The following is a 6,779-nucleotide window of genomic DNA, read 5'->3' as shown; positions in this document are numbered from 1 at the left end:
AAATCCAAACTTGCAAGAAGCGTGTCTTAGGGGACAAACAACAACAACGGCAACAAACCACTGCAGACATTAAGGGAGCGGTATTTTGAGAAGTACGGTATCACCAATATTGTTGATGGTCCGGGGATGATATTATATGGGAAAAAAACATAGATATACATGGTTATCAGTAGAAAAGGCATTCAGGAAAATTGTACTCTCAGAGTAAAGATGTTTTGAGAATACGCTACCCATTTTTTTTGGTTTATAGTTCCCTTTTTATGTGTACACAAGTGTGATATGTTAAAGATGTTAGCTAAGTTTAAAAGAGCTCTGCAATATTTAAGATAAAAACTCCAGACACTGTAGTAAGAATGGATAATCAAAGAATGGATAATCAGAGCAACTTTTTCTCATTTTCAGTAGAGCATGAATTATTGGTTCTTCTTATCAATTATAGGTGTCTTAGGTTATATGAAATACAATAATTTTATAACCAATAGCTTTTTACTTTTACTCATGCAAATAGTTTTTTTTTTTTTTTTTTGAGACAGAGTCTCGCTCTGTCGTCCAGGCTGGACAGCTCACCGCAAGCTCCGCCTCTGGGGTTCACGCCATTCTCCTGCCTCAGCCTCCCAAGTAGCTGGGATTACAGGCGCCCGCCACCACGCCTGGCTAATTTTTTGTATTTTTAGTAGAGACGGGGTTTCACCACGTTAGCCAGGATGGTCTCCATCTCCTGACCTCGTGATCCGCCCGCCTCAGCCTCCCAAAGTGCTGGGATTAGAGGCGTGAGCCACCACGCCCAGCCGCAAATAGGTGTTTTCAAATGGGGGCAAAATTATCCTTCTGTTCGAAAACGACTACAAAAAATATCACCCTTTTGGATTTTTACATGTGAACATTCACTGATCTGCAGGTAAAAAAGCTAGAGCATCTGCTGCAATTAAACAAGGAAGGTTTTGTTCAAATTACTAAATAATACCTGTAAGCTATCAGCAGGAAAATAAAAAATCAATGCACTAGCTCATTTTGTCATTCAGAGCAGTTGTCAGGTTTTTGAAAACCATTATATCTTTTCTTTAATGCATTCATTCTCACGTGATTTAGATTTTTTTCATTTCTACTACTCCGAAAGCTTATTTAAGTTGCTTATAAAATTGATGCAGTTTTCTCTGTAAATTTAATTATGTTTGCATAGCTATTGCTGTGTTGTGCAGGTAGACTTGAAGTTTTCAACCACTATGATTATGACAATTAAGTACAATTGATTGTCTAACAGCATGATTAAGGAGAAATAGCAGGGTAGTAAAGAATGAAAACATGCCTTAACTGCTTTTGATGACTATCACAGTTTCAGTTTCTCTTCCAGCTTCTCTGGTTCCTGGTCTTTAGTTATCACTCCCCTTCCTCCTGCTTCCTCCCCCATGCCAAACCACAAACAGGACATGTAAAAACTTAGCATTTTTCTTAAAAACAAAAAGGTAGGGAACAGAGAGATTTTTCCTGTTCATTATTGGTGCAGTGAGGAAGGAAATAATTCTTCCTGCTGCATCTCAAATTATTCTCAATGGCTACCACCTTTAGAGTTTGTTGATCAATTTAGCTATTGACAGATAAAATTAAGTCCTTTCAATTATTAAAAGAAATCTGAATTTTCAATTATTGATTTTGATTTAAGAATGTAATACTTGGCCAGGCGCAGTGGCTCACACCTGTAATCCCAACACCTTGGGAGGCTGAGGTGGGCAGATCATGAGATCAGGAGTTCGAGACCATCCTGGCCAACATGGCAAAATCCTGTCTCCACTAAAAATACAAAAATTAGCTGGGTGTGGTGGCAGGCACCTGTAATCCCAGCTACTCAGGAGGTTGAGGCAGGAGAATCGCTTGAACTCAGGAGGCGGAGGTTGCAGTGAGCTGAGATCGTGCCACTGCACTGCAGCCTGGGGAACAAGAGCAAGACTCTGTCTCAAAAAAAAAAAAAAAAAAAAAAAAAAGTAATACTTTTCTACTTTGCTGAGCAAACGTCATTTTAAAAAATACGTAAGGGATTGTATTATTTATGCGCTTTATTTTGTGTGTTAAATATCAGTAATAAAATAAATGTTCTCTATATCATATGGTAAAACTACCATTAACATTTCCTCAAAAATTCATTTCTAATTTTATTGCTAGAAGTTTCTCTTTGTAAGTTACATAATTTCCTTTGGTAATTGCAGATATGGTGAAATTACATAAAGTCTAAGTAATACACAGTGAAGCCATTTCTGAGCAATTGTGATGTATTTGTTACACAGCAAGCCAAGTATACCAGGAAATGGAGAACCATGAGACTTTTAGGTATCTGACAAATTTCTCTTTAATTGGCATAACTTTAAATCTTACCCACTTGGATGAGATCTCTTTCTGCAGATATATTGTTTTCTGTTCTGTCTTACACAGATCATACTCAACTTTATTTCACAGGACCCCCAAATCAGGATCATCTTTACAAACATCAGTTTCTCAATGGCAATTATAAAAATGTAAAACATCACAAAAAAAACCCCAATGTTTTGTGAGAGCTTTTATGTGCCAGTTAATTCTGATGTGAACACACTTTTATGAATTTTTGTTGGTTAACGCCATCTCTTTCGCCTACTTTTTATTCAATGTGTTTTTCTTAGTCTCTCCACACCTCCAAGGGACAAGACTACCAGCTATCTTTTTTACATTCATTGTTTTCTTTCCAATCCTATCCACTCTTTACTTTCCTTCTATTTTCTTTTCATGATAGCTTTTTACTTTATCTTCCAGACTCTTTCATCTTCTCATGTTTAAGATTTAGCTGATCACTACCATTAGACAATAAGAGCAAGTCCTTATTTGGATTAACATTCTTTCTTCAGTACTTCTTAGCTAGGGTTATTGGTAGAGTTTTCTATTCCATCTCTTGTTAGGACCAATTCACAACATCAGCCATGCCTGTTATCCAAGTGCTGAATATACACAGTGTTCCTGTTATAAAAATGAGAGGCTTTGGATATCGATTTTATTAGCTTACCAAAATGTGAATTCTCTATGCCAATTTTATATAACTTGGCATTTAGATACATAACAATATTTATGAGGGACACTGTGCGCTGTTGCCAGAGTTTGTTTTTGATGTTCTAATGTCTGTAATTTATGTGCCAACAATACGGCTAATGAGTAGATTAAAAAAGCCAAATCTGACAATTACCTGAAAACAAGTATGTGGTTATTATAGAGTTTAATTTACATGATTCCATGAGATAAGAAGTTAGTGATGAAAGCTCTTTCTTAAAAATTTGAAGTTTATCTTCTATATAATTGATACATCTCTGTAACATCTCAGTCTGCTTGGATAAAGTTACCAGATTGATCAGAAAGCTTATAAATTAGAGTTTTTACCACTAGTCTCTAATTTAACAAGGACCCAAGTTTCACGAGGAGGTATACCCTGGCCAAAAAATGTAACGAGGCTCATGTATCTTTTTTTTATTTTAAAAATGTGGTCTTTTCTATTGTGAAACTCTAGCATGTGCCTTTGTTTCTAATTATACATATATTTTTCTCAGCCAAAACATATGACCTTTAGAATTTATTCCCACTTTCTACATGTGAAAACATGAAAGAATTTTATAGGTAAAGCCGATGCTCCTTTTGCAATGGTTTCAGGAAAACAAAATATTTTCCCTCAGCCCATCTTAGGCACTCTGTAAATTAGACTGACAAGAGACAGATTAATAAGAGAAAAACAAACAGAAGCTTATTACCATGTGAATTGTGCATGCATGTGTACACATGTGAACACTCAGAAATGAGTAATTCAAGGAGGTAGTTAGAACTTGGGGCTTATATACCATCTTAACAAAAGAACAACAAATGTTTCAAGAAGTGACAATATAAAGGAACATAACTTTCACTTTCTTGGGGCAGCAAATTGTGGGAAGGCAAATATATAGGAAAACTAGATGTAGATAAGGGGTATTTTTAGTAAGAATTGCTATGTAGATTCCTTGGTGCTATCTCTAGCTGATTGACAAGAAAGTTGTCTCAGGTGATTAACTTCTGTCCTTCCTGGTTGTTGGGGAGATGGAGAACGTGACAATTGTATGTCCTGCTTTTAAGCAAATAGGGAGGGCAGAGAGCTAATCCTGTATCTTCTCAATTGCTTTCAGATCAAAAATAATCTTTATGCAAAAGTGGCATATTTTGCTACTCTTTGCTTTGTAACTCCTGCTCAGTTCCAAAGCAGTTATATTTTCAAAGCAAGAGAAAATGTGATGAAATACACAAGCTTTTTAAAATGAAGAGTTTAATGTAGAGGCAAAGAGGCTGGCTCTAGAGTCATGCTTGGTTCAAGCTCTGGTTTAATTACTTTTAATTGTGAGATATTGAGCAAGCCAAACTTTCAATTCCTGGGCTTCACTTTTCTCATCTGTAAAATGAGAAGGGTTAGAGGATATTAAGGATACTTACAGGACTGTGAAGAGGATTGAGTGAGAAAACACATTTAAAGCACTTACCTATGCCTGGCCTATAGGGAACATTCAATAAATGTTAGATCTGTTGACAAAAAGAATGACACTCTGTAAAATATTTGAAGAGATTTATACTGAGCCAAATGAGTGACCAATGGCCTATGACATAGCTCTCAGGAGATCCTGACAACCTGTGGTCAAGGTGGTTGGGGCACAGCCTAGTTTCATACATTTTAGGGGGACATGAGACATCAATAAAATACATATTAAGACGTATATTGGTTCAGTCCAGAAAGGCAAGATAACTTCAGTCAGGGGCTTCTGGGTTGTAGGTAAATGAAAAAATTTTCTGATTGGCAATTGGTTGAAAGTGTTATTATCTAAAAACCTGGAATCAATAGAAAGGAATTTCTGGGTTATGATGATAAGGGGTTGTGGAAACCAAAGTTTTATCATGCAGATGAAGCCTCCAGTAGCAGGCTTCAGAGAGAATACATAGTAAATGTTGCTCATCAGATTTAAGGTCTGTGTTGATGTTCATGCTGGTCAGCTTTTCCTGAAATCCAAAAGGGAAGAGAGTATAATGAGGTGGGTCCCTCCCTTCCCATCATGGTTTGAAACAGTTTTTCAGGCAAACTTTGGAATGTCCTGGCCGAGAAGAGGGGTCCATTCAGGTGTTTTGGGAGGCTTAGAATATTATTATTGGTTTACAGATCATGTAAATATATTTTGAGGGTAACTATGTTACATTCAGAGATGAAACATGAGATGAAACAAGCATTGACAAATGTATTCATTGGGGAAGCCATGATTACATGTAAGTTACAAGTAGAGTGATCTTCCCTTATATATATTTCATTGAATAATTCATTTTCCACAGTATACAAACTAACTCAATCCCATGTAGAAAATCTTCATTATGTAGCCAGGAGGCTCCGGTTTTGCTTTTCTAAATATTGTTACTGTGTTGGAAAGAAAACAGGGAATTATATTGAGTGAATTTGATGTTTTACTATCTTGAAGTTTACTGTCTAAAATGAGTTTGTATAAATAGTAGACGATCTTTTAGAAACTGTAACATATAGAACATGCTTCAATTAGAAACATGGTAGTCCCCTTTACTTCTAATGGCTACAAGTAACCTACTTCAATTTTGACATGATATTTGTAGACTAAAAATAAAATCCTAAGCTCCCACAAGCTGAATGAGCTTTCTTTTGGCCAAGAGGACCCCAGAGAAATGTTAAAAATCAAGTTCCTGGTTATGATGGAAAGGGAGATCCAACAGTCCTCATTATGCCCTCTCCCTTTTGGAGTTTAGACTCAAGTAACTCACATTCATGTTAAAATAGAGGACATAAGATGGCCAAAGCAGATTCCTTGTGGCAAAGAAGTACCAAATTATAAATAAGACCTAAGGCCATGTAAAGCAAGTGTTAAGTCATGCCTATAGACCATCAATCTTCCTTAACAGGTCATTGTATTGTGGCTGACTCTGACATAGCATTATTACCTTAAATTAAACATTCCTTTCTAATAACTCCAAGTTTTACATAGAGCCTTACTCCTTTAACCAATTGCAAATTAAAGAATCTCTGAATCCATCAATAATCTCTAAGCCCTCATTTCCAGATATCCCAACTCTTTGGGACAAACCAATGTATACCTTTCACACATTATGTCTTTGCCTATAACTCCTGCCTCCATAAAATGTATAAACCAAACTGTAATCCAACTAACTTGCATATACCTCTTCAGGACTCCTTGAAACTGTGTTTCTCTGGGCCATGGTCATTCATATTGACTGAGAATACCTCTTTAAAATATTTTACTGAGTTTAGTTTTTCTGTTAACATATTTTAAAATCAGCAACCAGCCCTGATATGCTTTGCCTAATATCAAAGATGATATGTTTGACATTTATTTTGAATGCTAAAATACAACAAATGCATGATGTTTACTGACATTTTTATACACAAAAAGGAAACATATAGGTTTTGAGGCTTAATTTTCCAGAAATATCTTTTTATAATTACTAACAACTCAATGATCAAATCTAGATTATGGTGGTTTTTCTTCACAAGCTTCAACCATTTTTCCTCTCTCATTTAATTTATTTTATTTTAATTTATTTATTTATTTATTTTGAGATTGAGTCTGGGTCTGTCGCCCAGGCTGGAGTGCAGTGGCACGATCTTGGCTCACTGCAAGCTCTACCTCCCGGGTTCACGTCATTCTCCTGCCTCAACCTCCCAAGTAGCTGGGACTACAGGCGCCCACGACCACGCTCAGCTAATTTTTTGCATTTTTAGT

This window comes from Symphalangus syndactylus, chromosome 21 (genome assembly GCF_028878055.3).
Source record: "Symphalangus syndactylus isolate Jambi chromosome 21, NHGRI_mSymSyn1-v2.1_pri, whole genome shotgun sequence".
NCBI classification, from domain to species: domain Eukaryota; kingdom Metazoa; phylum Chordata; class Mammalia; order Primates; family Hylobatidae; genus Symphalangus; species Symphalangus syndactylus.
This window is presented reverse-complemented; position numbering follows the sequence as displayed.